The sequence below is a fragment of the Capra hircus genome, chromosome 19, assembly GCF_001704415.2.
Source record: "Capra hircus breed San Clemente chromosome 19, ASM170441v1, whole genome shotgun sequence".
Taxonomy (NCBI): Eukaryota; Metazoa; Chordata; class Mammalia; order Artiodactyla; family Bovidae; genus Capra; species Capra hircus.
The window spans coordinates 13,707,135-13,715,819 of NC_030826.1; the positions used below are offsets into that span (position 1 = coordinate 13,707,135).

At 49.0% G+C, this 8,685-nt stretch overlaps 1 long non-coding RNA gene across 1 annotated transcript; it reads left to right on the top strand.

Annotated features, from left to right (window-relative positions):
* LOC106503181 lies at positions 1,816 to 8,322 on the top strand. Its single transcript, XR_001296822.2, has 5 exons — positions 1,816 to 1,896; positions 3,931 to 4,089; positions 5,787 to 5,982; positions 6,570 to 6,638; positions 8,304 to 8,322. It is a non-coding gene; the product is annotated as an uncharacterized LOC106503181 (long non-coding RNA).

The window sequence follows — 8,685 nt, forward strand, 5'->3', positions numbered from 1 at the left end:
TGGGAAGACTGCCCAACGTCAGGGAGCCTCCTTCTGTACCAACCTCTGGGTCCTTGCTGGTGCGTGGCAAATAATCTAACCAGTTTGCCTGCACCTCTTTCTGCACCTCTTACCACCTGTAAGCTCTCAGAGACCTGTAAGTTCTTTAGAATTTCCAGTGTGTGGGGATTGTGGTGTGAGTTAATTCAGAAAGACCTAGGCTTAGATCCCTCCAGCTTCCCACCTGCTCTAGGCCCCGCATCCTCTAGAACAGGTCACTGAGCTGCCCTGGTCACCTGGTTTATTCTCCCTTGGCCTTTCCATTTCTCTCCATTGTTCCAAAGAACTGGGGTGAAATGAGAAGTCAATTGCCAAGGGAGATCCTCTCCTGGGGCAAATTTCCTGTCTCTGCCTACAGGCATGAAGACCCTGAGTGGGAAGGCCAGTGAGGGGCACTCTCCCAGAACCAGCTCTGGGGTGACAGGTGCAGGCTGTATGCACACTTTTATGGTGTGTGTGGGGGTGGGGTGGGGAAAGAGAGGGTTTAAAAGAGGAGGAGGAAGAAGAAAGATTGTGTAGAGACCCCAAGGCTGCTCCATTACTCCAAGCCCGCCCATACCTGAAACTGTAGTCTCCACCAAGTCCCAGAGACAGAGGGAGAAGCAGAGAGCTGGGGGTGGGGGAGAAAGAGACGGAGAGGGGGAATCAAAGAAAATTGCAAAAGTCAATGGCCTGGAACCAGAGGCAGCCTCAGCAACTGCAGTGTGACTTTGATTCCCCTATCATAACCCTGAATTAAAAATTCAGGCAATTATCTGCATGGCTTCCTTCTGATTAGAACAAGCCGGAGCCTCATTAATGCATCGGCACAGAGGAAAGCCATTAGGGTCTGTGAAATGGAATGTTTCTCTGAGAACAGGTTCCGCTTGATGTAGAATACCCAGCAAAAAGAAATTTCACACATTTTTGAGCTCAGAGTCACAGGACGGCACCCTGCTTCGGGGCTGCAGACCCTGCCACGGTCGTCCCCTCTCAGCTGGTTCTGGGTGAAAGCCACCTTTGTTTCCCAGCCTTTCTCTGGTACCTCCATCCGCTGGAGTTGTGTGTGTGGTGTGTGTGTGTGTGTGTGTGTGTGTGAGGGAGTTGAGGGGCCAGAAGGGACTTCCTGGCCGTCCTGAGACACCAAGTCAGACTGGATGCCTGATCTCAGAGTCCTTGAACCATGAGGAGCCCTGGAACTTTGGGGGGATTCACTGCCCTCCTTTGCTAGAAGAACCAGAAGCAGGTTTGTTGGGGACAGGGAAGGTCCAAGACTCCAGAAAAGATCAGCGTATCTGCATGTTCCCAGGAGTCCTGGTGCTTTCCTGACCCGTATACTGACTTGGGCATCCCAAGGTGGCCCAAGCAGGATCTGGGGAAGCTGAGCCAGCCTTGGAGCCTTGCTGCTTAGAAAGGGGTGAAGGATTAGCATTCAGGAGGGCATCCTTTATTCATCCCTTATTCTGTGAGCTCGAAGCTTCCAGAGATGCAAATCTACCATCCTGTGCCTAAGGGGGTTAAAAAAAAAAAGCGAGGTGTTAGTCACTCAGTCTTGCCCAACTCTTTGTGACCCCATGGACTGTAGCCCGCCAGGCTCCTCTGTCCGTGGAATTCTCCAGGCCAGAATACTGGAGTGGGTAGCCATCTTCTCCAGGGGATCTTCTGACCCAGGGATGGAACCTGGTCTCCTGCATTGCAGGTGGATTCTTTCTTTATTGAGCCCCCAGGGAAGCATCCACACAGTAACTGGCATTGGGAAGCTCTCATCACCCCCCTCTTTGGGATTTCTAGGGTGCAGCTCCCTTCTTCAAATGACTGTGCATTGCTTACAGGAGGACCCAGGAGCAGTTTTCCAAAATAACCGCCCTTGCTGCCCTGGTAAGTTCATCTCTTGGGCTTGACCCTATGTCGTCTAGGTTTTCTTCAAGCTGGTGGATGGGACTTTGGGTTCCCCCAGATCGACAGCTCGACATTCCTCTAATACAGGGATTCTGGGGACACCAAACCTTGACCCTTGGGATTAACTACATAAAATAATCTCTTTAGGAGAAAAGCCAGTCTGACATGATGAGGACTAGAAAGCCGTGAAAAAGTTTTTGTAGGAAGAAAACTAGTTAGGGTCATTAAGGTGCCAACCAGGAAAGCATTTTCCTTCAAAGTATTGGAACAAGCCACTTTCTTCTCCTGGCACACCTGTCCCCTATTCAGTGTTTAAAAAAAAAAATACCAGGGCCAAGTGTCTGTGCAAAGCTGTAAACACAGCCAGACGGTCTTGAGAATAATGGAGTCAATGAGTTAACGACACAATTTGTACCAACGGCGCCCCCTACCGGACAGCAGCAACACTGGGCAACCCGCGGTCCTTCAGGTTTTTCAGAACGTTTCCAGTTCCATTCCACGTTGGAAGGGACATTCCTGGTCACCGGGGAGTTTTTCTACAGCATGTTTTCAATACTGCGGACAGTTTTATGGGTGTAAGACTCCTAGAGGTTACCTCAGCCTCTAAGACAAACAAGATGCTTGGTGATTCAACCATGTTCTTTTGTGGATTCTGAGTGTTTTTTTTTTGCTAACGCTTTGCTCTCCTTGGACCAACACTTGCCAGAGTTAAACACAGTTGAGAATGACTTGTGACCACAGGTGATCCCCACGTAAAGGGCTGACCTAAAGGCACCCAGGGTCTTGGGTGGCTGGAGGTTATCTCTCGAGCCTCACCGGCTGGTATGGGAATGAAAGGGACTGGCCAAAGGTCAGGAATGTGGGCCTTCTGGAGAGGGAAGCCACTCCACCAGCTTCACAGCTGAGCCTTTCTCTCTGTCGCTGAAAAGAATCAAATCTCAGCCTTTGCACCTTAGCCCTGTCTGCTGCATTCCTCAATATTTTAAACATAGACCCTCTGCTCAGTCCGACCATCCCTTCCTTGCCAGGATAATCCAGTCTCTACCTTTGTACCTTGTCACTCCTTATTGGTTCCAAGAATGTTTTCTTTGGACAACTGTTCTGTGCCAGACATTGTTAGAAGGGGAGCTATAGCCCTAAACGTGAAACAGAGAGTCTCTCATGTTCTCGTTGGGGATGCTGTGCTGTGCTGTGCTAAGTCGGTCAGTCATGTCTGACTGTGCAGCCCTATGGACTTCAGCCCACCAGGTTCCCCTGTCCATGGGATTCTCCAGGCAAGAACACTGGAATTGGTTGCCTCGCCCTCCTCCAGGGGATCTTCCCGATCCAGAGATGGAACCCAGCTCTCCTGCATTGCAGGCAGATTCTTTACCATCTGAGCCACCAGGGAAGCCCCTCGTTTGGGGATACAATTATAGAAAGACAAGTGTGAGCGAGTGGTGTAAGTGCTGCGCAGAAGCCAAGCTGGGAGAGAGGGGTAGAGAGGGAGGGTGGCTACTTCGTCGGGGGAGGGAGTGTCTCTCTGCAAAGCCCTTTGGAAAAGCTTCGTGCTCCATCCACGCTGGTGATCTGTCTGCTTTCTCTCCTTTAAAACCAGGACTGCCTCTTCCATGAAACTTCCCCAGTTCATGTTGCCTCTCCAGTGACTCTGCCCTTCAGCTCATCTTCACTCAAGCTTTTTCCTTCTCAGAAAGATGTTCGATGATCTTGGATTGTGTTCTCCTGGAGGAAAAGGGTCCTGTCTTCCACTTCTCTGCTTTGCTACCAGAGCAGGTGGTGGTGGTAGGGGAGGTGAGGAGGAGACAAGCATGTCTTCTCTGCTAGAAGCACTCACACGTCCCTTCCTCTCGTCCTCACAAAACTCCTGCAGACTCTGGCTTATTGTCCACAGTTTATAAACAAGGAAAGTGGGGTTTCATTTATCCAAGAGCACACAACCAGTGAGTGGTGGAATGGGGGTCTGAACCCTGATCTCTTTAGCATCGTGCGGTCTGTACTCTTCCCCCACCCCAGAGCCTATTTGTGAAGTATTCCTGCGGTGGCGTCAGTGAGTGATGAGTACCAGGAAGGGATAAGCTTTGTTTTCTCATCGAAGAGCTGTGCAAAGAAAGTGAGAAGCCCCTGCCCCTGTCTCCTGGGTTGGCGATTCTTCCTTCACTGCATTATAACCAGGTAACCACAGGCGCCTCACTTCCCCTTCCAGGGGCTCATGACTTGTCTTTGTAAGTTAAGGTTAAGCTACAGGTGGCTCAGATTCAGTAAAGAATCTGTCTGAAATGCAGGAGACCCAGGTTCGATCCCTGGGTCAGGAAGATCCCCTGGAGGAGGGTATGCCAACCCACTCCAGTATTCTTGCCTAGAGAATCCCATGGACAGAGGAGCCTGGTGGGCTATGGCCCATGGGAGCCCTAAGAGTCAGACAGGACTGAGTGACTAATACTTCACACATGATCTCCCAGCTCTGACATTCTAAGGAATGTCATCTTCTTTAAGGAATGGGAAAGGAGGGATTTCGGGGGGAAGTTACCGACTTTACTGCATCAAATATGATTTTTTAACATTAAGAGAGAGAAATATAACGGTTTGTTCATTCAGTTAAAATTCAACATGTATTGAATAACTACTACATGCCAGACCATGGCATGTGCTGAGGATACAGAAATAAACTTTTAAAACATTGTCCTTTACCCTGGCATATATGTAAAGGGAAAGACAGATATGACAGGAAATTATCACAATGACAGCAGCTGATAGCTCACAGGGAATCCACCCTTTGCCAGAAATTGTTCTGAGCACTTGAAACTTAACTCATTTTAATCTTCCCAACAAACTCTGAGATGAGTATTATTTTTATTCCTACTTTACAAGTGAGTAAACGGAGGCACAAAGAAGGGTGTATGCTGAAGAGGTATTGTGAGCGTTAATAATGTATGAATAGAGCTTATTTTTTAAAAGATTTCTTTGATATGGATCATTTTTAAAGCCTCTATTGAATCAGTTGCAATATTGCTTCTGTTTTTTGTGTTGGTTTTTTGGCTGTGAGTCACGCGGAATCTTAGCTGCCTGACCCAGGATGGAACCCACAACCCCAGCGTTGGAAGGTGAAGTCTTAACCACTGGAGCTCCAGGGAAGTCCCAAATGGCGCTTATTTACAGGGCCTGAGATGTCAAGATGAGGATAGGCCGTCATCCTGCACTGCTAACAGCTGGTTTTTTCCCCCTGAAAGTGAAAGTGTTGCTCAGTCGTGTCCGACTCTTTTCGACCCCATGGACTGTAGCGTGCCAGGCTCCTCTGTCCATGGGAATTCCCAGGCAAGAATACTGGAGTGGATTGCCATTTCCTTCTCCAGGGGATCTTCCTGACCCAGGGGTCAAACCCACATCTCCTGCATTGCAGGCAGATTCTTTACCATCGGAGCTACCAGGGCAGCCACTGTGGTTATTCCTTACTTGATTTTTCTGCCACTTGGGATCAGCCACACACGTCCAGCTGGAGGAAGGGATTTTCTGCAGTGAGCAGAGAAACCTTTAGGGTTTTGAAACTGAAAATCTGTAGCTGTCAAGTCACATGGAACATGGAATAAACTGGGTAAATTACAGCCAGTTTCCTGTCCACTGAGAAGGGGAGTGAGAAGAGGAAAGAGGCAAGCATGGATGCTCTGGGAAGTCGAGCACTAGCCCGTGCACCCACCTGAGCCAGACGTGCGGTGGGTCCCGGGGATCAGACCTCTCCCTGGGCCCTGATGTGGCAAGAGCAAGGGTGCCCTGTGCTTGAGGGCAGTTGGAAGGAGATGGGCTCTTAGCTCTGCAAAAGCTGACCACTGTGGCCAGCACGGTGCACAGAGCAGAATGAATGTCTGTCTTCCTAGGAGAAGGATGGAAGGAATAAGAGGGTCACTGGACACAGAGCCTTCGAGAGTGGGAACCAGAGAAAATGCTGCCCCAGGACCAAGTGAGGAGTGGATGTCTTGTGGCTGCTGAAGAGAGGCGGTGGAGTATAGAGGCCAAGATGGGGGCACCTCTGGGGCAGGCGGCTGTCTGCTTTGCTCATTGCTCCATCCCGAGGTAACAACACTCCACCAACGTTCATTAAATGAAGGACCCTGGACGGCTGCCTCTAGAATCAGGCTGTTGGGTGTCATACCTCAGCTCTGCCTTTTACTCCCTGTCATCCTTGCATAAGTCTCTTCCCTTCTCTGTGTCTCACCTGTAAAATGGGGATAAAAATAGTGCAGATCAATACTGATCTGAGACAAAGAGAAAGAATGCCTCTGAAGCACTGAGTGTCTGGTGCAGCACATGGGCTCAGGAGGGTTTGCTCTGAGTAATAGAGGCCCTTGCCTCCATCCTTGCCCTTCACCTTATACCTCCTCAACCCCAACACCACCCTGAGCTTAGACACAACCTTGAAGAAAAGATGAGGACTCTGGTATTGGCTAAGATCAAGTTCCAACCATCATGATACAACAGAGACTCCTAATACTCCTAAGGACATGAAGTTAATTGTTTTAATTTGAAACAGTTATTTTTCTTGCACAGTGAATTTTGTACCCTGATAATCACATTCAAGATAAATGCAAGCCTGTGAAGAATCAGGTGTCCCTCTGAGAGCCTGGCTAGCATTTAAATTAAATTTGCTTGCTTCCTTGCAGATATGTTGACTCACAGAACAACCTACCTTTCACCTTACTTGTCTTTCTAGAAAAAGCCCAGTTCTTCAGGTGAGTTATTGTTTGCAAACGCTGCTACAGAAACTAACTTTAAGGCAAAGAGGTCAAGTCTAGGAAACAGCTCTGTCCTTCCCTACAAGAGCACTGGACTTTTCTGAAGAAATTCAGTATCAAGGATTTTATTTCTTATTAAGATATGTTCCCCTGAAGGTGAGTGATAAAAATTATCATTAATTTTTTATTAAAAAAAACCTATCTGTATTTACCTGACTTCCCACTTATCTAAAGGCCAATAAGTGACTATCTGTCCTATTTTCCCAGATTGTATGCTTTTTTAACACTGAAAGCCTCATATCCTGGGAAACCCTCTCAGTTCCAGGCAAACAAAAATTCTCTAAATGTCCCAGATAATCCGTAAATGCCAATGACAAACCAGGTAGACTTGTCAGCCCGAGGAAGTGTCTGTAGTTTGTTTTTGTTGTTGTTGTTGTCACTAATGAGCAAGGAAATTTACTCATTTCAAATCAGAAGAGCTCACCTCAGGGAGGAAAGTCAAAACTGGTCCCCTGGGGGCACTTTCCACTCTGCTGACTATCGGTAAGCCTGGCCCTGCAGACCCTGCAAAGGGGGATACAGCCTGCCTGCCTTGATGATGAGGAGATGGGATTCAGACAGAAGACCATGTCAAATGAGGGCTGCCAGACAAGCTGCAGACCCTCGCCTTGGCCTTCTTCCTGTCAAGTCCCTCGCTTTTGGTCAGACTCTCGACCCCTCGATGAACCCCAGCCACAGCGAAGGGCAGTTTCCATGTCTCCAAGTCACCATCCAGTCTGTCTGCCTGTGCAGAGCCCTGGGGTTTGTCCACCAGCAAGAGGAACCCAGGCACGGCGGTTCCCCTCGGGACACACGGAGCGGCTGCCCCAAGCCTCTGTGGGCGTCTCTTTCCCTCAGACCAAGTGTCTCTTGCTGCTTCTCTGGCATCCTCAGACCTGACGGAACTGGCACACTGCTTCCAGAGCGAGATTTGTTTCTGCACATCACGGGGGAGAGTGAGGACCCATCCGGACTGGGGGTGTTTGGCTCCGAGGTTGGACTCCTGAGGCCACAGGGCTCCTTCCATGAGTCAGGGTCTCTTGTGAAACTGCAGTTGAGATGTTGGTGGGCCTGCATCATCTGAAGGCTTGACTGGGGCTGGAGGGTCTGCTTTCAAGACGGCTCATCACATGGCTGTTGGCTGGAGGCCTCAGTTCCTCACCATAGCACCTCTTCAAGGGGCTGCCTGGGTGTCTTCATGAGATGAGAGCTTCCCCCAAAGTCAGTGACCCAAGAGACAGAAAGCAAGAGGGAAGACATGGAATGCCCACAACCCACCCCCCCACCGCCTTGTAAAAAATATTTATTTACTTATTTGGCTTTGATGGGTCTTAGTTGTGGGATGCAGGTTTAGTTGTCCCATGGCTTGCGGGATCTTAATTCACTGACCAGGCATCAAAACCTGCACCCCCTACATTGCAAGGCAGATTCTGAACCGCTGGGCCACCAGGGAAGTCCCCACAGTGCCTTTTAAGACCCAATCATGGGCTTTCCTGGTGGCTCAGTGGTAAAGAATCCACCTGCCAATGCAAGAGACATGGGTTCAGTCCCTGATCCGGGAAGATCCCACATGCTGCAGAGCAGCTAAACGCATGCCCCACAATTATTAACTCTGTGTTCTAGAGCCTGAGAACCGCAACTACTGAAGCTCGTGTGCTCCAGCCTCTGCAACAAGAGAAGCCACCGAAATGAGAAGCCTGCACATCGCAGCTAGAGAGTAGCCCCTGCTCACAGAAACTGGAGGAAAGCCCGCATAACAGCGAAGACCCAGAGCTGTCAAAAGTAAATAAAAAAATAAATTTGTTAAAGACCTAATCATGCACCATCATTTCCTCCACATTTATTTGCTAGAAGAAAGCCATCAAGTCCAGCCTCACTCAAGGGGAGGGGGAAATAGGGAGGAAAGAATTTCAAAGGATTTGTGTACATAGTTAAAAATCACTATTTCCCTAAACATTAAAGGACCGTGGATGAATTCCCACAAAAGTTAGTTTTGGTAAGTACA